The sequence below is a fragment of the Mytilus californianus genome, unplaced genomic scaffold (assembly GCF_021869535.1).
Source record: "Mytilus californianus isolate M0D057914Y unplaced genomic scaffold, xbMytCali1.0.p SCAF_1, whole genome shotgun sequence".
NCBI classification, from domain to species: domain Eukaryota; kingdom Metazoa; phylum Mollusca; class Bivalvia; order Mytilida; family Mytilidae; genus Mytilus; species Mytilus californianus.
The window spans coordinates 29044096-29070528 of NW_026262581.1; positions in this window are offsets into that span (position 1 = coordinate 29044096).

Here is a 26433-nt window from a genome sequence, read left to right on the forward strand (position 1 = left end):
AGCATTTCAAAGCTTTTTCAATTTTGATGCATAAGTGGCATTCTGACTTTCTATTTGACAGGTTTTCCTGTGTCAATATTTGTGTTTCTATGCTTTAACCCAGTTGTATTACTCATTTGTGAACTGTGAATCTACAGAAAATAAGATTATCTCAGACAATATGTGCAAAATGTGTTGTATAAATGACCCTCGTGTACCCTCGTGTAATGGCCTGTTTGGATCAAGTTTAATGTGAGGACCTAGGTACATAAAAGTTGAAGTCCATAATAAAGATTTCATTAAATTTGTATTAAAAGCACTTCACAATGTCTTTTGTACCTGTTTCATTTCACATAGTATCTTTCTTTTCTTATGTTAAATAGCAAGTGGTTCAAATATAAGCCTGCTGAGGCTAAAATTGCATGCAAGTTTTTCACTAAAAAGTGAAAAATCTTTGTATCAGACCATACTGTCTGCAAAAAAAGTTGAATGCAAGAGTCCTTTTATGCTCAGATTTATTGTATCATGTAACCTGAGTATAGAAATTATAAAAAAGACACAAATTTTTATTTCCTATAGCTTCAGTATGCATTTTTAAATGTAAATATGTGCTACGGCCTAAATTGACCCTAAATTATTTTCAGTCTTACTTGGCTTAAGACCCTTTTATACTAATATGGTATGCTTTTTGTCATTTTTCTTTCCATTTAAAGTACATTTAATACATATGTAAGGATTATTTATAACCAAAAAACTCCACAAATTTAAAATTGCTGGAAAATAATACATCTTCATGTAAGGCCCCCCTTCATTGGAAAACCTCCATTTTTTGGCACAGGCTCATATAAATTTGACTTTTAAATAATTGTGATAAGTCTGATAAATCAAATGAGCATTCTATTGCTTTAAATACATAATATGTCATATATTAAGGCCTTTAAAATGTAATTTTTTGCAATATTTTAATTTTTAAAGCCCCAAATGTTGATAGTTGAAATTTTTCAATTTAAACGTCAAAATTTAACACGCGAAGTTGAATATAGAATTTATCATATTGTCTATAATATATATCCTATTGCCATGAAACTTTGTCAGCAGTCTGATAATTTATTAAGCTTTAGTCATACCAAGTTTTATTAAGATTGGTCATATTTTTCTATCCTATTAGGTCCGAGTACACAGTTATCGTCCTTTGATTTTCGTTGTCCACGAATAAAGTCCCTAGTGTGGACAGTGTGTTGCTTGCCAATTTTTTTAGTACCCCTTCCAAATGTATTCCTTCATGTTTTATGCCTCAAATAGCAAGTAGGGGGATGAAATTACACTTTAAAAAAATTTGGGTCATGAATTGTAAAGTAAAGTAGTGATTTGGTCCAGCTGAAAAAGGTTAAAAATTAGCACTTCGGAAGCTGTCAAAAGATTTCAAGACCCCCTTAACATAGAATTGTCCATATTTTGAGTTAGAGCCGATGAAGTTTTCTTTAATTTTGATATAATTTGTCCCAAAAGTAGTACAACACACTGTAAAAATATTATTGAGAAAGCGCAGGTGGGATTTTTTTTATTTTCATTTATTGTCTAAAAGAAATGCACTACGAAATAACTGTGTACTCGGACCTAAGAGGCGAAATCAGTAAATATAGAATCTGTACTTTGGCAACTTCCCTGAATGATTTAATGGTGTCAATTTGTCAGATAGCATGAAACTAAAGGATTTAAACTTTTATTTGATAGAAATTCTGCAAAAATTACCCATTTTGGCATTATATGGTCAAAATAAGCATTTCAAAGCTTTTTCAATTTTGATGCATAAGTGGCATTCTGACTTTCTATTTGACAGGTTTTCCTGTGTCAATATTTGTGTTTCTATGCTTTAACCCAGTTGTATTACTCATTTGTGAACTGTGAATCTACAGAAAATAAGATTATCTCAGACAATATGTGCAAAATGTGTTGTATAAATGACCCTCGTGTACCCTCGTGTAATGGCCTGTTTGGATCAAGTTTAATGTGAGGACCTAGGTACATAAAAGTTGAAGTCCATAATAAAGATTTCATTAAATTTGTATTAAAAGCACTTCACAATGTCTTTTGTACCTGTTTCATTTCACATAGTATCTTTCTTTTCTTATGTTAAATAGCAAGTGGTTCAAATATAAGCCTGCTGAGGCTAAAATTGCATGCAAGTTTTTCACTAAAAAGTGAAAAATCTTTGTATCAGACCATACTGTCTGCAAAAAAAGTTGAATGCAAGAGTCCTTTTATGCTCAGATTTATTGTATCATGTAACCTGAGTATAGAAATTATAAAAAAGACACAAATTTTTATTTCCTATAGCTTCAGTATGCATTTTTAAATGTAAATATGTGCTACGGCCTAAATTGACCCTAAATTATTTTCAGTCTTACTTGGCTTAAGACCCTTTTATACTAATATGGTATGCTATTTGTAATTTTTCTTTCCATTTAAAGTACATTTAATACATATGTAAGGATTATTTATAACCAAAAAACTCCACAAATTTAAAATTGCTGGAAAATAATACATCTTCATGTAAGGCCCCCCTTCATTGGAAAACCTCCATTTTTTGGCACAGGCTCATATAAATTTGACTTTTAAATAATTGTGATAAGTCTGATAAATCAAATGAGCATTCTATTGCTTTAAATACATAATATGTCATATATTAAGGCCTTTAAAATGTAATTTTTTGCAATATTTTAATTTTTAAAGCCCCAAATGTTGATAGTTGAAATTTTTCAATTTAAACGTCAAAATTTAACACGCGAAGTTGAATATAGAATTTATCATATTGTCTATAATATATATCCTATTGCCATGAAACTTTGTCAGCAGTCTGATAATTTATTAAGCTTTAGTCATACCAAGTTTTATTAAGATTGGTCATATTTTTCTATCCTATTAGGTCCGAGTACACAGTTATCGTCCTTTGATTTTCGTTGTCCACGAATAAAGTCCCTAGTGTGGACAGTGTGTTGCTTGCCAATTTTTTTAGTACCCCTTCCAAATGTATTCCTTCATGTTTTATGCCTCAAATAGCAAGTAGGGGGATGAAATTACACTGTAAAAAAATTTGGGTCATGAATTGTAAAGTAAAGTAGTGATTTGGTCCAGCTGAAAAAGGTTAAAAATTAGCACTTCGGAAGCTGTCAAAAGATTTCAAGACCCCCTTAACATAGAATTGTCCATATTTTGAGTTAGAGCCGATGAAGTTTTCTTTAATTTTGATATAATTTGTCCCAAAAGTAGTACAACACACTGTAAAAATATTATTGAGAAAGCGCAGGTGGGATTTTTTTTATTTTCATTTATTGTCTAAAAGAAATGCACTACGAAATAACTGTGTACTCGGACCTAAGAGGCGAAATCAGTAAATATAGAATCTGTACTTTGGCAACTTCCCTGAATGATTTAATGGTGTCAATTTGTCAGATAGCATGAAACTAAAGGATTTAAACTTTTATTTGATAGAAATTCTGCAAAAATTACCCATTTTGGCATTATATGGTCAAAATAAGCATTTCAAAGCTTTTTCAATTTTGATGCATAAGTGGCATTCTGACTTTCTATTTGACAGGTTTTCCTGTGTCAATATTTGTGTTTCTATGCTTTAACCCAGTTGTATTACTCATTTGTGAACTGTGAATCTACAGAAAATAAGATTATCTCAGACAATATGTGCAAAATGTGTTGTATAAATGACCCTCGTGTACCCTCGTGTAATGGCCTGTTTGGATCAAGTTTAATGTGAGGACCTAGGTACATAAAAGTTGAAGTCCATAATAAAGATTTCATTAAATTTGTATTAAAAGCACTTCACAATGTCTTTTGTACCTGTTTCATTTCACATAGTATCTTTCTTTTCTTATGTTAAATAGCAAGTGGTTCAAATATAAGCCTGCTGAGGCTAAAATTGCATGCAAGTTTTTCACTAAAAAGTGAAAAATCTTTGTATCAGACCATACTGTCTGCAAAAAAAGTTGAATGCAAGAGTCCTTTTATGCTCAGATTTATTGTATCATGTAACCTGAGTATAGAAATTATAAAAAAGACACAAATTTTTATTTCCTATAGCTTCAGTATGCATTTTTAAATGTAAATATGTGCTACGGCCTAAATTGACCCTAAATTATTTTCAGTCTTACTTGGCTTAAGACCCTTTTATACTAATATGGTATGCTATTTGTAATTTTTCTTTCCATTTAAAGTACATTTAATACATATGTAAGGATTATTTATAACCAAAAAACTCCACAAATTTAAAATTGCTGGAAAATAATACATCTTCATGTAAGGCCCCCCTTCATTGGAAAACCTCCATTTTTTGGCACAGGCTCATATAAATTTGACTTTTAAATAATTGTGATAAGTCTGATAAATCAAATGAGCATTCTATTGCTTTAAATACATAATATGTCATATATTAAGGCCTTTAAAATGTAATTTTTTGCAATATTTTAATTTTTAAAGCCCCAAATGTTGATAGTTGAAATTTTTCAATTTAAACGTCAAAATTTAACACGCGAAGTTGAATATAGAATTTATCATATTGTCTATAATATATATCCTATTGCCATGAAACTTTGTCAGCAGTCTGATAATTTATTAAGCTTTAGTCATACCAAGTTTTATTAAGATTGGTCATATTTTTCTATCCTATTAGGTCCGAGTACACAGTTATCGTCCTTTGATTTTCGTTGTCCACGAATAAAGTCCCTAGTGTGGACAGTGTGTTGCTTGCCAATTTTTTTAGTACCCCTTCCAAATGTATTCCTTCATGTTTTATGCCTCAAATAGCAAGTAGGGGGATGAAATTACACTGTAAAAAAATTTGGGTCATGAATTGTAAAGTAAAGTAGTGATTTGGTCCAGCTGAAAAAGGTTAAAAATTAGCACTTCGGAAGCTGTCAAAAGATTTCAAGACCCCCTTAACATAGAATTGTCCATATTTTGAGTTAGAGCCGATGAAGTTTTCTTTAATTTTGATATAATTTGTCCCAAAAGTAGTACAACACACTGTAAAAATATTATTGAGAAAGCGCAGGTGGGATTTTTTTTATTTTCATTTATTGTCTAAAAGAAATGCACTACGAAATAACTGTGTACTCGGACCTAAGAGGCGAAATCAGTAAATATAGAATCTGTACTTTGGCAACTTCCCTGAATGATTTAATGGTGTCAATTTGTCAGATAGCATGAAACTAAAGGATTTAAACTTTTATTTGATAGAAATTCTGCAAAAATTACCCATTTTGGCATTATATGGTCAAAATAAGCATTTCAAAGCTTTTTCAATTTTGATGCATAAGTGGCATTCTGACTTTCTATTTGACAGGTTTTCCTGTGTCAATATTTGTGTTTCTATGCTTTAACCCAGTTGTATTACTCATTTGTGAACTGTGAATCTACAGAAAATAAGATTATCTCAGACAATATGTGCAAAATGTGTTGTATAAATGACCCTCGTGTACCCTCGTGTAATGGCCTGTTTGGATCAAGTTTAATGTGAGGACCTAGGTACATAAAAGTTGAAGTCCATAATAAAGATTTCATTAAATTTGTATTAAAAGCACTTCACAATGTCTTTTGTACCTGTTTCATTTCACATAGTATCTTTCTTTTCTTATGTTAAATAGCAAGTGGTTCAAATATAAGCCTGCTGAGGCTAAAATTGCATGCAAGTTTTTCACTAAAAAGTGAAAAATCTTTGTATCAGACCATACTGTCTGCAAAAAAAGTTGAATGCAAGAGTCCTTTTATGCTCAGATTTATTGTATCATGTAACCTGAGTATAGAAATTATAAAAAAGACACAAATTTTTATTTCCTATAGCTTCAGTATGCATTTTTAAATGTAAATATGTGCTACGGCCTAAATTGACCCTAAATTATTTTCAGTCTTACTTGGCTTAAGACCCTTTTATACTAATATGGTATGCTATTTGTAATTTTTCTTTCCATTTAAAGTACATTTAATACATATGTAAGGATTATTTATAACCAAAAAACTCCACAAATTTAAAATTGCTGGAAAATAATACATCTTCATGTAAGGCCCCCCTTCATTGGAAAACCTCCATTTTTTGGCACAGGCTCATATAAATTTGACTTTTAAATAATTGTGATAAGTCTGATAAATCAAATGAGCATTCTATTGCTTTAAATACATAATATGTCATATATTAAGGCCTTTAAAATGTAATTTTTTGCAATATTTTAATTTTTAAAGCCCCAAATGTTGATAGTTGAAATTTTTCAATTTAAACGTCAAAATTTAACACGCGAAGTTGAATATAGAATTTATCATATTGTCTATAATATATATCCTATTGCCATGAAACTTTGTCAGCAGTCTGATAATTTATTAAGCTTTAGTCATACCAAGTTTTATTAAGATTGGTCATATTTTTCTATCCTATTAGGTCCGAGTACACAGTTATCGTCCTTTGATTTTCGTTGTCCACGAATAAAGTCCCTAGTGTGGACAGTGTGTTGCTTGCCAATTTTTTTAGTACCCCTTCCAAATGTATTCCTTCATGTTTTATGCCTCAAATAGCAAGTAGGGGGATGAAATTACACTGTAAAAAAATTTGGGTCATGAATTGTAAAGTAAAGTAGTGATTTGGTCCAGCTGAAAAAGGTTAAAAATTAGCACTTCGGAAGCTGTCAAAAGATTTCAAGACCCCCTTAACATAGAATTGTCCATATTTTGAGTTAGAGCCGATGAAGTTTTCTTTAATTTTGATATAATTTGTCCCAAAAGTAGTACAACACACTGTAAAAATATTATTGAGAAAGCGCAGGTGGGATTTTTTTTATTTTCATTTATTGTCTAAAAGAAATGCACTACGAAATAACTGTGTACTCGGACCTAAGAGGCGAAATCAGTAAATATAGAATCTGTACTTTGGCAACTTCCCTGAATGATTTAATGGTGTCAATTTGTCAGATAGCATGAAACTAAAGGATTTAAACTTTTATTTGATAGAAATTCTGCAAAAATTACCCATTTTGGCATTATATGGTCAAAATAAGCATTTCAAAGCTTTTTCAATTTTGATGCATAAGTGGCATTCTGACTTTCTATTTGACAGGTTTTCCTGTGTCAATATTTGTGTTTCTATGCTTTAACCCAGTTGTATTACTCATTTGTGAACTGTGAATCTACAGAAAATAAGATTATCTCAGACAATATGTGCAAAATGTGTTGTATAAATGACCCTCGTGTACCCTCGTGTAATGGCCTGTTTGGATCAAGTTTAATGTGAGGACCTAGGTACATAAAAGTTGAAGTCCATAATAAAGATTTCATTAAATTTGTATTAAAAGCACTTCACAATGTCTTTTGTACCTGTTTCATTTCACATAGTATCTTTCTTTTCTTATGTTAAATAGCAAGTGGTTCAAATATAAGCCTGCTGAGGCTAAAATTGCATGCAAGTTTTTCACTAAAAAGTGAAAAATCTTTGTATCAGACCATACTGTCTGCAAAAAAAGTTGAATGCAAGAGTCCTTTTATGCTCAGATTTATTGTATCATGTAACCTGAGTATAGAAATTATAAAAAAGACACAAATTTTTATTTCCTATAGCTTCAGTATGCATTTTTAAATGTAAATATGTGCTACGGCCTAAATTGACCCTAAATTATTTTCAGTCTTACTTGGCTTAAGACCCTTTTATACTAATATGGTATGCTATTTGTAATTTTTCTTTCCATTTAAAGTACATTTAATACATATGTAAGGATTATTTATAACCAAAAAACTCCACAAATTTAAAATTGCTGGAAAATAATACATCTTCATGTAAGGCCCCCCTTCATTGGAAAACCTCCATTTTTTGGCACAGGCTCATATAAATTTGACTTTTAAATAATTGTGATAAGTCTGATAAATCAAATGAGCATTCTATTGCTTTAAATACATAATATGTCATATATTAAGGCCTTTAAAATGTAATTTTTTGCAATATTTTAATTTTTAAAGCCCCAAATGTTGATAGTTGAAATTTTTCAATTTAAACGTCGAAATTTAACACGCGAAGTTGAATATAGAATTTATCATATTGTCTATAATATATATCCTATTGCCATGAAACTTTGTCAGCAGTCTGATAATTTATTAAGCTTTAGTCATACCAAGTTTTATTAAGATTGGTCATATTTTTCTATCCTATTAGGTCCGAGTACACAGTTATCGTCCTTTGATTTTCGTTGTCCACGAATAAAGTCCCTAGTGTGGACAGTGTGTTGCTTGCCAATTTTTTTAGTACCCCTTCCAAATGTATTCCTTCATGTTTTATGCCTCAAATAGCAAGTAGGGGGATGAAATTACACTGTAAAAAAATTTGGGTCATGAATTGTAAAGTAAAGTAGTGATTTGGTCCAGCTGAAAAAGGTTAAAAATTAGCACTTCGGAAGCTGTCAAAAGATTTCAAGACCCCCTTAACATAGAATTGTCCATATTTTGAGTTAGAGCCGATGAAGTTTTCTTTAATTTTGATATAATTTGTCCCAAAAGTAGTACAACACACTGTAAAAATATTATTGAGAAAGCGCAGGTGGGATTTTTTTTATTTTCATTTATTGTCTAAAAGAAATGCACTACGAAATAACTGTGTACTCGGACCTAAGAGGCGAAATCAGTAAATATAGAATCTGTACTTTGGCAACTTCCCTGAATGATTTAATGGTGTCAATTTGTCAGATAGCATGAAACTAAAGGATTTAAACTTTTATTTGATAGAAATTCTGCAAAAATTACCCATTTTGGCATTATATGGTCAAAATAAGCATTTCAAAGCTTTTTCAATTTTGATGCATAAGTGGCATTCTGACTTTCTATTTGACAGGTTTTCCTGTGTCAATATTTGTGTTTCTATGCTTTAACCCAGTTGTATTACTCATTTGTGAACTGTGAATCTACAGAAAATAAGATTATCTCAGACAATATGTGCAAAATGTGTTGTATAAATGACCCTCGTGTACCCTCGTGTAATGGCCTGTTTGGATCAAGTTTAATGTGAGGACCTAGGTACATAAAAGTTGAAGTCCATAATAAAGATTTCATTAAATTTGTATTAAAAGCACTTCACAATGTCTTTTGTACCTGTTTCATTTCACATAGTATCTTTCTTTTCTTATGTTAAATAGCAAGTGGTTCAAATATAAGCCTGCTGAGGCTAAAATTGCATGCAAGTTTTTCACTAAAAAGTGAAAAATCTTTGTATCAGACCATACTGTCTGCAAAAAAAGTTGAATGCAAGAGTCCTTTTATGCTCAGATTTATTGTATCATGTAACCTGAGTATAGAAATTATAAAAAAGACACAAATTTTTATTTCCTATAGCTTCAGTATGCATTTTTAAATGTAAATATGTGCTACGGCCTAAATTGACCCTAAATTATTTTCAGTCTTACTTGGCTTAAGACCCTTTTATACTAATATGGTATGCTATTTGTAATTTTTCTTTCCATTTAAAGTACATTTAATACATATGTAAGGATTATTTATAACCAAAAAACTCCACAAATTTAAAATTGCTGGAAAATAATACATCTTCATGTAAGGCCCCCCTTCATTGGAAAACCTCCATTTTTTGGCACAGGCTCATATAAATTTGACTTTTAAATAATTGTGATAAGTCTGATAAATCAAATGAGCATTCTATTGCTTTAAATACATAATATGTCATATATTAAGGCCTTTAAAATGTAATTTTTTGCAATATTTTAATTTTTAAAGCCCCAAATGTTGATAGTTGAAATTTTTCAATTTAAACGTCAAAATTTAACACGCGAAGTTGAATATAGAATTTATCATATTGTCTATAATATATATCCTATTGCCATGAAACTTTGTCAGCAGTCTGATAATTTATTAAGCTTTAGTCATACCAAGTTTTATTAAGATTGGTCATATTTTTCTATCCTATTAGGTCCGAGTACACAGTTATCGTCCTTTGATTTTCGTTGTCCACGAATAAAGTCCCTAGTGTGGACAGTGTGTTGCTTGCCAATTTTTTTAGTACCCCTTCCAAATGTATTCCTTCATGTTTTATGCCTCAAATAGCAAGTAGGGGGATGAAATTACACTGTAAAAAAATTTGGGTCATGAATTGTAAAGTAAAGTAGTGATTTGGTCCAGCTGAAAAAGGTTAAAAATTAGCACTTCGGAAGCTGTCAAAAGATTTCAAGACCCCCTTAACATAGAATTGTCCATATTTTGAGTTAGAGCCGATGAAGTTTTCTTTAATTTTGATATAATTTGTCCCAAAAGTAGTACAACACACTGTAAAAATATTATTGAGAAAGCGCAGGTGGGATTTTTTTTATTTTCATTTATTGTCTAAAAGAAATGCACTACGAAATAACTGTGTACTCGGACCTAAGAGGCGAAATCAGTAAATATAGAATCTGTACTTTGGCAACTTCCCTGAATGATTTAATGGTGTCAATTTGTCAGATAGCATGAAACTAAAGGATTTAAACTTTTATTTGATAGAAATTCTGCAAAAATTACCCATTTTGGCATTATATGGTCAAAATAAGCATTTCAAAGCTTTTTCAATTTTGATGCATAAGTGGCATTCTGACTTTCTATTTGACAGGTTTTCCTGTGTCAATATTTGTGTTTCTATGCTTTAACCCAGTTGTATTACTCATTTGTGAACTGTGAATCTACAGAAAATAAGATTATCTCAGACAATATGTGCAAAATGTGTTGTATAAATGACCCTCGTGTACCCTCGTGTAATGGCCTGTTTGGATCAAGTTTAATGTGAGGACCTAGGTACATAAAAGTTGAAGTCCATAATAAAGATTTCATTAAATTTGTATTAAAAGCACTTCACAATGTCTTTTGTACCTGTTTCATTTCACATAGTATCTTTCTTTTCTTATGTTAAATAGCAAGTGGTTCAAATATAAGCCTGCTGAGGCTAAAATTGCATGCAAGTTTTTCACTAAAAAGTGAAAAATCTTTGTATCAGACCATACTGTCTGCAAAAAAAGTTGAATGCAAGAGTCCTTTTATGCTCAGATTTATTGTATCATGTAACCTGAGTATAGAAATTATAAAAAAGACACAAATTTTTATTTCCTATAGCTTCAGTATGCATTTTTAAATGTAAATATGTGCTACGGCCTAAATTGACCCTAAATTATTTTCAGTCTTACTTGGCTTAAGACCCTTTTATACTAATATGGTATGCTATTTGTAATTTTTCTTTCCATTTAAAGTACATTTAATACATATGTAAGGATTATTTATAACCAAAAAACTCCACAAATTTAAAATTGCTGGAAAATAATACATCTTCATGTAAGGCCCCCCTTCATTGGAAAACCTCCATTTTTTGGCACAGGCTCATATAAATTTGACTTTTAAATAATTGTGATAAGTCTGATAAATCAAATGAGCATTCTATTGCTTTAAATACATAATATGTCATATATTAAGGCCTTTAAAATGTAATTTTTTGCAATATTTTAATTTTTAAAGCCCCAAATGTTGATAGTTGAAATTTTTCAATTTAAACGTCAAAATTTAACACGCGAAGTTGAATATAGAATTTATCATATTGTCTATAATATATATCCTATTGCCATGAAACTTTGTCAGCAGTCTGATAATTTATTAAGCTTTAGTCATACCAAGTTTTATTAAGATTGGTCATATTTTTCTATCCTATTAGGTCCGAGTACACAGTTATCGTCCTTTGATTTTCGTTGTCCACGAATAAAGTCCCTAGTGTGGACAGTGTGTTGCTTGCCAATTTTTTTAGTACCCCTTCCAAATGTATTCCTTCATGTTTTATGCCTCAAATAGCAAGTAGGGGGATGAAATTACACTGTAAAAAAATTTGGGTCATGAATTGTAAAGTAAAGTAGTGATTTGGTCCAGCTGAAAAAGGTTAAAAATTAGCACTTCGGAAGCTGTCAAAAGATTTCAAGACCCCCTTAACATAGAATTGTCCATATTTTGAGTTAGAGCCGATGAAGTTTTCTTTAATTTTGATATAATTTGTCCCAAAAGTAGTAAAACACACTGTAAAAATATTATTGAGAAAGCGCAGGTGGGATTTTTTTTATTTTCATTTATTGTCTAAAAGAAATGCACTACGAAATAACTGTGTACTCGGACCTAAGAGGCGAAATCAGTAAATATAGAATCTGTACTTTGGCAACTTCCCTGAATGATTTAATGGTGTCAATTTGTCAGATAGCATGAAACTAAAGGATTTAAACTTTTATTTGATAGAAATTCTGCAAAAATTACCCATTTTGGCATTATATGGTCAAAATAAGCATTTCAAAGCTTTTTCAATTTTGATGCATAAGTGGCATTCTGACTTTCTATTTGACAGGTTTTCCTGTGTCAATATTTGTGTTTCTATGCTTTAACCCAGTTGTATTACTCATTTGTGAACTGTGAATCTACAGAAAATAAGATTATCTCAGACAATATGTGCAAAATGTGTTGTATAAATGACCCTCGTGTACCCTCGTGTAATGGCCTGTTTGGATCAAGTTTAATGTGAGGACCTAGGTACATAAAAGTTGAAGTCCATAATAAAGATTTCATTAAATTTGTATTAAAAGCACTTCACAATGTCTTTTGTACCTGTTTCATTTCACATAGTATCTTTCTTTTCTTATGTTAAATAGCAAGTGGTTCAAATATAAGCCTGCTGAGGCTAAAATTGCATGCAAGTTTTTCACTAAAAAGTGAAAAATCTTTGTATCAGACCATACTGTCTGCAAAAAAAGTTGAATGCAAGAGTCCTTTTATGCTCAGATTTATTGTATCATGTAACCTGAGTATAGAAATTATAAAAAAGACACAAATTTTTATTTCCTATAGCTTCAGTATGCATTTTTAAATGTAAATATGTGCTACGGCCTAAATTGACCCTAAATTATTTTCAGTCTTACTTGGCTTAAGACCCTTTTATACTAATATGGTATGCTATTTGTAATTTTTCTTTCCATTTAAAGTACATTTAATACATATGTAAGGATTATTTATAACCAAAAAACTCCACAAATTTAAAATTGCTGGAAAATAATACATCTTCATGTAAGGCCCCCCTTCATTGGAAAACCTCCATTTTTTGGCACAGGCTCATATAAATTTGACTTTTAAATAATTGTGATAAGTCTGATAAATCAAATGAGCATTCTATTGCTTTAAATACATAATATGTCATATATTAAGGCCTTTAAAATGTAATTTTTTGCAATATTTTAATTTTTAAAGCCCCAAATGTTGATAGTTGAAATTTTTCAATTTAAACGTCAAAATTTAACACGCGAAGTTGAATATAGAATTTATCATATTGTCTATAATATATATCCTATTGCCATGAAACTTTGTCAGCAGTCTGATAATTTATTAAGCTTTAGTCATACCAAGTTTTATTAAGATTGGTCATATTTTTCTATCCTATTAGGTCCGAGTACACAGTTATCGTCCTTTGATTTTCGTTGTCCACGAATAAAGTCCCTAGTGTGGACAGTGTGTTGCTTGCCAATTTTTTTAGTACCCCTTCCAAATGTATTCCTTCATGTTTTATGCCTCAAATAGCAAGTAGGGGGATGAAATTACACTGTAAAAAAATTTGGGTCATGAATTGTAAAGTAAAGTAGTGATTTGGTCCAGCTGAAAAAGGTTAAAAATTAGCACTTCGGAAGCTGTCAAAAGATTTCAAGACCCCCTTAACATAGAATTGTCCATATTTTGAGTTAGAGCCGATGAAGTTTTCTTTAATTTTGATATAATTTGTCCCAAAAGTAGTACAACACACTGTAAAAATATTATTGAGAAAGCGCAGGTGGGATTTTTTTTATTTTCATTTATTGTCTAAAAGAAATGCACTACGAAATAACTGTGTACTCGGACCTAAGAGGCGAAATCAGTAAATATAGAATCTGTACTTTGGCAACTTCCCTGAATGATTTAATGGTGTCAATTTGTCAGATAGCATGAAACTAAAGGATTTAAACTTTTATTTGATAGAAATTCTGCAAAAATTACCCATTTTGGCATTATATGGTCAAAATAAGCATTTCAAAGCTTTTTCAATTTTGATGCATAAGTGGCATTCTGACTTTCTATTTGACAGGTTTTCCTGTGTCAATATTTGTGTTTCTATGCTTTAACCCAGTTGTATTACTCATTTGTGAACTGTGAATCTACAGAAAATAAGATTATCTCAGACAATATGTGCAAAATGTGTTGTATAAATGACCCTCGTGTACCCTCGTGTAATGGCCTGTTTGGATCAAGTTTAATGTGAGGACCTAGGTACATAAAAGTTGAAGTCCATAATAAAGATTTCATTAAATTTGTATTAAAAGCACTTCACAATGTCTTTTGTACCTGTTTCATTTCACATAGTATCTTTCTTTTCTTATGTTAAATAGCAAGTGGTTCAAATATAAGCCTGCTGAGGCTAAAATTGCATGCAAGTTTTTCACTAAAAAGTGAAAAATCTTTGTATCAGACCATACTGTCTGCAAAAAAAGTTGAATGCAAGAGTCCTTTTATGCTCAGATTTATTGTATCATGTAACCTGAGTATAGAAATTATAAAAAAGACACAAATTTTTATTTCCTATAGCTTCAGTATGCATTTTTAAATGTAAATATGTGCTACGGCCTAAATTGACCCTAAATTATTTTCAGTCTTACTTGGCTTAAGACCCTTTTATACTAATATGGTATGCTATTTGTAATTTTTCTTTCCATTTAAAGTACATTTAATACATATGTAAGGATTATTTATAACCAAAAAACTCCACAAATTTAAAATTGCTGGAAAATAATACATCTTCATGTAAGGCCCCCCTTCATTGGAAAACCTCCATTTTTTGGCACAGGCTCATATAAATTTGACTTTTAAATAATTGTGATAAGTCTGATAAATCAAATGAGCATTCTATTGCTTTAAATACATAATATGTCATATATTAAGGCCTTTAAAATGTAATTTTTTGCAATATTTTAATTTTTAAAGCCCCAAATGTTGATAGTTGAAATTTTTCAATTTAAACGTCAAAATTTAACACGCGAAGTTGAATATAGAATTTATCATATTGTCTATAATATATATCCTATTGCCATGAAACTTTGTCAGCAGTCTGATAATTTATTAAGCTTTAGTCATACCAAGTTTTATTAAGATTGGTCATATTTTTCTATCCTATTAGGTCCGAGTACACAGTTATCGTCCTTTGATTTTCGTTGTCCACGAATAAAGTCCCTAGTGTGGACAGTGTGTTGCTTGCCAATTTTTTTAGTACCCCTTCCAAATGTATTCCTTCATGTTTTATGCCTCAAATAGCAAGTAGGGGGATGAAATTACACTGTAAAAAAATTTGGGTCATGAATTGTAAAGTAAAGTAGTGATTTGGTCCAGCTGAAAAAGGTTAAAAATTAGCACTTCGGAAGCTGTCAAAAGATTTCAAGACCCCCTTAACATAGAATTGTCCATATTTTGAGTTAGAGCCGATGAAGTTTTCTTTAATTTTGATATAATTTGTCCCAAAAGTAGTACAACACACTGTAAAAATATTATTGAGAAAGCGCAGGTGGGATTTTTTTTATTTTCATTTATTGTCTAAAAGAAATGCACTACGAAATAACTGTGTACTCGGACCTAAGAGGCGAAATCAGTAAATATAGAATCTGTACTTTGGCAACTTCCCTGAATGATTTAATGGTGTCAATTTGTCAGATAGCATGAAACTAAAGGATTTAAACTTTTATTTGATAGAAATTCTGCAAAAATTACCCATTTTGGCATTATATGGTCAAAATAAGCATTTCAAAGCTTTTTCAATTTTGATGCATAAGTGGCATTCTGACTTTCTATTTGACAGGTTTTCCTGTGTCAATATTTGTGTTTCTATGCTTTAACCCAGTTGTATTACTCATTTGTGAACTGTGAATCTACAGAAAATAAGATTATCTCAGACAATATGTGCAAAATGTGTTGTATAAATGACCCTCGTGTACCCTCGTGTAATGGCCTGTTTGGATCAAGTTTAATGTGAGGACCTAGGTACATAAAAGTTGAAGTCCATAATAAAGATTTCATTAAATTTGTATTAAAAGCACTTCACAATGTCTTTTGTACCTGTTTCATTTCACATAGTATCTTTCTTTTCTTATGTTAAATAGCAAGTGGTTCAAATATAAGCCTGCTGAGGCTAAAATTGCATGCAAGTTTTTCACTAAAAAGTGAAAAATCTTTGTATCAGACCATACTGTCTGCAAAAAAAGTTGAATGCAAGAGTCCTTTTATGCTCAGATTTATTGTATCATGTAACCTGAGTATAGAAATTATAAAAAAGACACAAATTTTTATTTCCTATAGCTTCAGTATGCATTTTTAAATGTAAATATGTGCTACGGCCTAAATTGACCCTAAATTATTTTCAGTCTTACTTGGCTTAAGACCCTTTTATACTAATATGGTATGCTATTTGTAATTTTTCTTTCCATTTAAAGTACATTTAATACATATGTAAGGATTATTTATAACCAAAAAACTCCACAAATTTAAAATTGCTGGAAAATAATACATCTTCATGTAAGGCCCCCCTTCATTGGAAAACCTCCATTTTTTGGCACAGGCTCATATAAATTTGACTTTTAAATAATTGTGATAAGTCTGATAAATCAAATGAGCATTCTATTGCTTTAAATACATAATATGTCATATATTAAGGCCTTTAAAATGTAATTTTTTGCAATATTTTAATTTTTAAAGCCCCAAATGTTGATAGTTGAAATTTTTCAATTTAAACGTCAAAATTTAACACGCGAAGTTGAATATAGAATTTATCATATTGTCTATAATATATATCCTATTGCCATGAAACTTTGTCAGCAGTCTGATAATTTATTAAGCTTTAGTCATACCAAGTTTTATTAAGATTGGTCATATTTTTCTATCCTATTAGGTCCGAGTACACAGTTATCGTCCTTTGATTTTCGTTGTCCACGAATAAAGTCCCTAGTGTGGACAGTGTGTTGCTTGCCAATTTTTTTAGTACCCCTTCCAAATGTATTCCTTCATGTTTTATGCCTCAAATAGCAAGTAGGGGGATGAAATTACACTGTAAAAAAATTTGGGTCATGAATTGTAAAGTAAAGTAGTGATTTGGTCCAGCTGAAAAAGGTTAAAAATTAGCACTTCGGAAGCTGTCAAAAGATTTCAAGACCCCCTTAACATAGAATTGTCCATATTTTGAGTTAGAGCCGATGAAGTTTTCTTTAATTTTGATATAATTTGTCCCAAAAGTAGTACAACACACTGTAAAAATATTATTGAGAAAGCGCAGGTGGGATTTTTTTTATTTTCATTTATTGTCTAAAAGAAATGCACTACGAAATAACTGTGTACTCGGACCTAAGAGGCGAAATCAGTAAATATAGAATCTGTACTTTGGCAACTTCCCTGAATGATTTAATGGTGTCAATTTGTCAGATAGCATGAAACTAAAGGATTTAAACTTTTATTTGATAGAAATTCTGCAAAAATTACCCATTTTGGCATTATATGGTCAAAATAAGCATTTCAAAGCTTTTTCAATTTTGATGCATAAGTGGCATTCTGACTTTCTATTTGACAGGTTTTCCTGTGTCAATATTTGTGTTTCTATGCTTTAACCCAGTTGTATTACTCATTTGTGAACTGTGAATCTACAGAAAATAAGATTATCTCAGACAATATGTGCAAAATGTGTTGTATAAATGACCCTCGTGTACCCTCGTGTAATGGCCTGTTTGGATCAAGTTTAATGTGAGGACCTAGGTACATAAAAGTTGAAGTCCATAATAAAGATTTCATTAAATTTGTATTAAAAGCACTTCACAATGTCTTTTGTACCTGTTTCATTTCACATAGTATCTTTCTTTTCTTATGTTAAATAGCAAGTGGTTCAAATATAAGCCTGCTGAGGCTAAAATTGCATGCAAGTTTTTCACTAAAAAGTGAAAAATCTTTGTATCAGACCATACTGTCTGCAAAAAAAGTTGAATGCAAGAGTCCTTTTATGCTCAGATTTATTGTATCATGTAACCTGAGTATAGAAATTATAAAAAAGACACAAATTTTTATTTCCTATAGCTTCAGTATGCATTTTTAAATGTAAATATGTGCTACGGCCTAAATTGACCCTAAATTATTTTCAGTCTTACTTGGCTTAAGACCCTTTTATACTAATATGGTATGCTATTTGTAATTTTTCTTTCCATTTAAAGTACATTTAATACATATGTAAGGATTATTTATAACCAAAAAACTCCACAAATTTAAAATTGCTGGAAAATAATACATCTTCATGTAAGGCCCCCCTTCATTGGAAAACCTCCATTTTTTGGCACAGGCTCATATAAATTTGACTTTTAAATAATTGTGATAAGTCTGATAAATCAAATGAGCATTCTATTGCTTTAAATACATAATATGTCATATATTAAGGCCTTTAAAATGTAATTTTTTGCAATATTTTAATTTTTAAAGCCCCAAATGTTGATAGTTGAAATTTTTCAATTTAAACGTCAAAATTTAACACGCGAAGTTGAATATAGAATTTATCATATTGTCTATAATATATATCCTATTGCCATGAAACTTTGTCAGCAGTCTGATAATTTATTAAGCTTTAGTCATACCAAGTTTTATTAAGATTGGTCATATTTTTCTATCCTATTAGGTCCGAGTACACAGTTATCGTCCTTTGATTTTCGTTGTCCACGAATAAAGTCCCTAGTGTGGACAGTGTGTTGCTTGCCAATTTTTTTAGTACCCCTTCCAAATGTATTCCTTCATGTTTTATGCCTCAAATAGCAAGTAGGGGGATGAAATTACACTGTAAAAAAATTTGGGTCATGAATTGTAAAGTAAAGTAGTGATTTGGTCCAGCTGAAAAAGGTTAAAAATTAGCACTTCGGAAGCTGTCAAAAGATTTCAAGACCCCCTTAACATAGAATTGTCCATATTTTGAGTTAGAGCCGATGAAGTTTTCTTTAATTTTGATATAATTTGTCCCAAAAGTAGTACAACACACTGTAAAAATATTATTGAGAAAGCGCAGGTGGGATTTTTTTTATTTTCATTTATTGTCTAAAAGAAATGCACTACGAAATAACTGTGTACTCGGACCTAAGAGGCGAAATCAGTAAATATAGAATCTGTACTTTGGCAACTTCCCTGAATGATTTAATGGTGTCAATTTGTCAGATAGCATGAAACTAAAGGATTTAAACTTTTATTTGATAGAAATTCTGCAAAAATTACCCATTTTGGCATTATATGGTCAAAATAAGCATTTCAAAGCTTTTTCAATTTTGATGCATAAGTGGCATTCTGACTTTCTATTTGACAGGTTTTCCTGTGTCAATATTTGTGTTTCTATGCTTTAACCCAGTTGTATTACTCATTTGTGAACTGTGAATCTACAGAAAATAAGATTATCTCAGACAATATGTGCAAAATGTGTTGTATAAATGACCCTCGTGTACCCTCGTGTAATGGCCTGTTTGGATCAAGTTTAATGTGAGGACCTAGGTACATAAAAGTTGAAGTCCATAATAAAGATTTCATTAAATTTGTATTAAAAGCACTTCACAATGTCTTTTGTACCTGTTTCATTTCACATAGTATCTTTCTTTTCTTATGTTAAATAGCAAGTGGTTCAAATATAAGCCTGCTGAGGCTAAAATTGCATGCAAGTTTTTCACTAAAAAGTGAAAAATCTTTGTATCAGACCATACTGTCTGCAAAAAAAGTTGAATGCAAGAGTCCTTTTATGCTCAGATTTATTGTATCATGTAACCTGAGTATAGAAATTATAAAAAAGACACAAATTTTTATTTCCTATAGCTTCAGTATGCATTTTTAAATGTAAATATGTGCTACGGCCTAAATTGACCCTAAATTATTTTCAGTCTTACTTGGCTTAAGACCCTTTTATACTAATATGGTATGCTATTTGTAATTTTTCTTTCCATTTAAAGTACATTTAATACATATGTAAGGATTATTTATAACCAAAAAACTCCACAAATTTAAAATTGCTGGAAAATAATACATCTTCATGTAAGGCCCCCCTTCATTGGAAAACCTCCATTTTTTGGCACAGGCTCATATAAATTTGACTTTTAAATAATTGTGATAAGTCTGATAAATCAAATGAGCATTCTATTGCTTTAAATACATAATATGTCATATATTAAGGCCTTTAAAATGTAATTTTTTGCAATATTTTAATTTTTAAAGCCCCAAATGTTGATAGTTGAAATTTTTCAATTTAAACGTCAAAATTTAACACGCGAAGTTGAATATAGAATTTATCATATTGTCTATAATATATATCCTATTGCCATGAAACTTTGTCAGCAGTCTGATAATTTATTAAGCTTTAGTCATACCAAGTTTTATTAAGATTGGTCATATTTTTCTATCCTATTAGGTCCGAGTACACAGTTATCGTCCTTTGATTTTCGTTGTCCACGAATAAAGTCCCTAGTGTGGACAGTGTGTTGCTTGCCAATTTTTTTAGTACCCCTTCCAAATGTATTCCTTCATGTTTTATGCCTCAAATAGCAAGTAGGGGGATGAAATTACACTGTAAAAAAATTTGGGTCATGAATTGTAAAGTAAAGTAGTGATTTGGTCCAGCTGAAAAAGGTTAAAAATTAGCACTTCGGAAGCTGTCAAAAGATTTCAAGACCCCCTTAACATAGAATTGTCCATATTTTGAGTTAGAGCCGATGAAGTTTTCTTTAATTTTGATATAATTTGTCCCAAAAGTAGTACAACACACTGTAAAAATATTATTGAGAAAGCGCAGGTGGGATTTTTTTTATTTTCATTTATTGTCTAAAAGAAATGCACTACGAAATAACTGTGTACTCGGACCTAAGAGGCGAAATCAGTAAATATAGAATCTGTACTTTGGCAACTTCCCTGAATGATTTAATGGTGTCAATTTGTCAGATAGCATGAAACTAAAGGATTTAAACTTTTATTTGATAGAAATTCTGCAAAAATTACCCATTTTGGCATTATATGGTCAAAATAAGCATTTCAAAGCTTTTTCAATTTTGATGCATAAGTGGCATTCTGACTTTCTATTTGACAGGTTTTCCTGTGTCAATATTTGTGTTTCTATGCTTTAACCCAGTTGTATTACTCATTTGTGAACTGTGAATCTACAGAAAATAAGATTATCTCAGACAATATGTGCAAAATGTGTTGTATAAATGACCCTCGTGTACCCTCGTGTAATGGCCTGTTTGGATCAAGTTTAATGTGAGGACCTAGGTACATAAAAGTTGAAGTCCATAATAAAGATTTCATTAAATTTGTATTAAAAGCACTTCACAATGTCTTTTGTACCTGTTTCATTTCACATAGTATCTTTCTTTTCTTATGTTAAATAGCAAGTGGTTCAAATATAAGCCTGCTGAGGCTAAAATTGCATGCAAGTTTTTCACTAAAAAGTGAAAAATCTTTGTATCAGACCATACTGTCTGCAAAAAAAGTTGAATGCAAGAGTCCTTTTATGCTCAGATTTATTGTATCATGTAACCTGAGTATAGAAATTATAAAAAAGACACAAATTTTTATTTCCTATAGCTTCAGTATGCATTTTTAAATGTAAATATGTGCTACGGCCTAAATTGACCCTAAATTATTTTCAGTCTTACTTGGCTTAAGACCCTTTTATACTAATATGGTATGCTATTTGTAATTTTTCTTTCCATTTAAAGTACATTTAATACATATGTAAGGATTATTTATAACCAAAAAACTCCACAAATTTAAAATTGCTGGAAAATAATACATCTTCATGTAAGGCCCCCCTTCATTGGAAAACCTCCATTTTTTGGCACAGGCTCATATAAATTTGACTTTTAAATAATTGTGATAAGTCTGATAAATCAAATGAGCATTCTATTGCTTTAAATACATAATATGTCATATATTAAGGCCTTTAAAATGTAATTTTTTGCAATATTTTAATTTTTAAAGCCCCAAATGTTGATAGTTGAAATTTTTCAATTTAAACGTCAAAATTTAACACGCGAAGTTGAATATAGAATTTATCATATTGTCTATAATATATATCCTATTGCCATGAAACTTTGTCAGCAGTCTGATAATTTATTAAGCTTTAGTCATACCAAGTTTTATTAAGATTGGTCATATTTTTCTATCCTATTAGGCGAAATCAGTAAATATAGAATCTGTACTTTGGCAACTTCCCTGAATGATTTAATGGTGTCAATTTGTCAGATAGCATGAAACTAAAGGATTTAAACTTTTATTTGATAGAAATTCTGCAAAAATTACCCATTTTGGCATTATATGGTCAAAATAAGCATTTCAAAGCTTTTTCAATTTTGATGCATAAGTGGCATTCTGACTTTCTATTTGACAGGTTTTCCTGTGTCAATATTTGTGTTTCTATGCTTTAACCCAGTTGTATTACTCATTTGTGAACTGTGAATCTACAGAAAATAAGATTATCTCAGACAATATGTGCAAAATGTGTTGTATAAATGACCCTCGTGTACCCTCGTGTAATGGCCTGTTTGGATCAAGTTTAATGTGAGGACCTAGGTACATAAAAGTTGAAGTCCATAATAAAGATTTCATTAAATTTGTATTAAAAGCACTTCACAATGTCTTTTGTACCTGTTTCATTTCACATAGTATCTTTCTTTTCTTATGTTAAATAGCAAGTGGTTCAAATATAAGCCTGCTGAGGCTAAAATTGCATGCAAGTTTTTCACTAAAAAGTGAAAAATCTTTGTATCAGACCATACTGTCTGCAAAAAAAGTTGAATGCAAGAGTCCTTTTATGCTCAGATTTATTGTATCATGTAACCTGAGTATAGAAATTATAAAAAAGACACAAATTTTTATTTCCTATAGCTTCAGTATGCATTTTTAAATGTAAATATGTGCTACGGCCTAAATTGACCCTAAATTATTTTCAGTCTTACTTGGCTTAAGACCCTTTTATACTAATATGGTATGCTATTTGTAATTTTTCTTTCCATTTAAAGTACATTTAATACATATGTAAGGATTATTTATAACCAAAAAACTCCACAAATTTAAAATTGCTGGAAAATAATACATCTTCATGTAAGGCCCCCCTTCATTGGAAAACCTCCATTTTTTGGCACAGGCTCATATAAATTTGACTTTTAAATAATTGTGATAAGTCTGATAAATCAAATGAGCATTCTATTGCTTTAAATACATAATATGTCATATATTAAGGCCTTTAAAATGTAATTTTTTGCAATATTTTAATTTTTAAAGCCCCAAATGTTGATAGTTGAAATTTTTCAATTTAAACGTCAAAATTTAACACGCGAAGTTGAATATAGAATTTATCATATTGTCTATAATATATATCCTATTGCCATGAAACTTTGTCAGCAGTCTGATAATTTATTAAGCTTTAGTCATACCAAGTTTTATTAAGATTGGTCATATTTTTCTATCCTATTAGGTCCGAGTACACAGTTATCGTCCTTTGATTTTCGTTGTCCACGAATAAAGTCCCTAGTGTGGACAGTGTGTTGCTTGCCAATTTTTTTAGTACCCCTTCCAAATGTATTCCTTCATGTTTTATGCCTCAAATAGCAAGTAGGGGGATGAAATTACACTGTAAAAAAATTTGGGTCATGAATTGTAAAGTAAAGTAGTGATTTGGTCCAGCTGAAAAAGGTTAAAAATTAGCACTTCGGAAGCTGTCAAAAGATTTCAAGACCCCCTTAACATAGAATTGTCCATATTTTGAGTTAGAGCCGATGAAGTTTTCTTTAATTTTGATATAATTTGTCCCAAAAGTAGTACAACACACTGTAAAAATATTATTGAGAAAGCGCAGGTGGGATTTTTTTTATTTTCATTTATTGTCTAAAAGAAATGCACTACGAAATAACTGTGTACTCGGACCTAAGAGGCGAAATCAGTAAATATAGAATCTGTACTTTGGCAACTTCCCTGAATGATTTAATGGTGTCAATTTGTCAGATAGCATGAAACTAAAGGATTTAAACTTTTATTTGATAGAAATTCTGCAAAAATTACCCATTTTGGCATTATATGGTCAAAATAAGCATTTCAAAGCTTTTTCAATTTTGATGCATAAGTGGCATTCTGACTTTCTATTTGACAGGTTTTCCTGTGTCAATATTTGTGTTTCTATGCTTTAACCCAGTTGTATTACTCATTTGTGAACTGTGAATCTACAGAAAATAAGATTATCTCAGACAATATGTGCAAAATGTGTTGTATAAATGACCCTCGTGTACCCTCGTGTAATGGCCTGTTTGGATCAAGTTTAATGTGAGGACCTAGGTACATAAAAGTTGAAGTCCATAATAAAGATTTCATTAAATTTGTATTAAAAGCACTTCACAATGTCTTTTGTACCTGTTTCATTTCACATAGTATCTTTCTTTTCTTATGTTAAATAGCAAGTGGTTCAAATATAAGCCTGCTGAGGCTAAAATTGCATGCAAGTTTTTCACTAAAAAGTGAAAAATCTTTGTATCAGACCATACTGTCTGCAAAAAAAGTTGAATGCAAGAGTCCTTTTATGCTCAGATTTATTGTATCATGTAACCTGAGTATAGAAATTATAAAAAAGACACAAATTTTTATTTCCTATAGCTTCAGTATGCATTTTTAAATGTAAATATGTGCTACGGCCTAAATTGACCCTAAATTATTTTCAGTCTTACTTGGCTTAAGACCCTTTTATACTAATATGGTATGCTATTTGTAATTTTTCTTTCCATTTAAAGTACATTTAATACATATGTAAGGATTATTTATAACCAAAAAACTCCACAAATTTAAAATTGCTGGAAAATAATACATCTTCATGTAAGGCCCCCCTTCATTGGAAAACCTCCATTTTTTGGCACAGGCTCATATAAATTTGACTTTTAAATAATTGTGATAAGTCTGATAAATCAAATGAGCATTCTATTGCTTTAAATACATAATATGTCATATATTAAGGCCTTTAAAATGTAATTTTTTGCAATATTTTAATTTTTAAAGCCCCAAATGTTGATAGTTGAAATTTTTCAATTTAAACGTCAAAATTTAACACGCGAAGTTGAATATAGAATTTATCATATTGTCTATAATATATATCCTATTGCCATGAAACTTTGTCAGCAGTCTGATAATTTATTAAGCTTTAGTCATACCAAGTTTTATTAAGATTGGTCATATTTTTCTATCCTATTAGGTCCGAGTACACAGTTATCGTCCTTTGATTTTCGTTGTCCACGAATAAAGTCCCTAGTGTGGACAGTGTGTTGCTTGCCAATTTTTTTAGTACCCCTTCCAAATGTATTCCTTCATGTTTTATGCCTCAAATAGCAAGTAGGGGGATGAAATTACACTGTAAAAAAATTTGGGTCATGAATTGTAAAGTAAAGTAGTGATTTGGTCCAGCTGAAAAAGGTTAAAAATTAGCACTTCGGAAGCTGTCAAAAGATTTCAAGACCCCCTTAACATAGAATTGTCCATATTTTGAGTTAGAGCCGATGAAGTTTTCTTTAATTTTGATATAATTTGTCCCAAAAGTAGTACAACACACTGTAAAAATATTATTGAGAAAGCGCAGGTGGGATTTTTTTTATTTTCATTTATTGTCTAAAAGAAATGCACTACGAAATAACTGTGTACTCGGACCTAAGAGGCGAAATCAGTAAATATAGAATCTGTACTTTGGCAACTTCCCTGAATGATTTAATGGTGTCAATTTGTCAGATAGCATGAAACTAAAGGATTTAAACTTTTATTTGATAGAAATTCTGCAAAAATTACCCATTTTGGCATTATATGGTCAAAATAAGCATTTCAAAGCTTTTTCAATTTTGATGCATAAGTGGCATTCTGACTTTCTATTTGACAGGTTTTCCTGTGTCAATATTTGTGTTTCTATGCTTTAACCCAGTTGTATTACTCATTTGTGAACTGTGAATCTACAGAAAATAAGATTATCTCAGACAATATGTGAAAAATGTGTTGTATAAATGACCCTCGTGTACCCTCGTGTAATGGCCTGTTTGGATCAAGTTTAATGTGAGGACCTAGGTACATAAAAGTTGAAGTCCATAATAAAGATTTCATTAAATTTGTATTAAAAGCACTTCACAATGTCTTTTGTACCTGTTTCATTTCACATAGTATCTTTCTTTTCTTATGTTAAATAGCAAGTGGTTCAAATATAAGCCTGCTGAGGCTAAAATTGCATGCAAGTTTTTCACTAAAAAGTGAAAAATCTTTGTATCAGACCATACTGTCTGCAAAAAAAGTTGAATGCAAGAGTCCTTTTATGCTCAGATTTATTGTATCATGTAACCTGAGTAT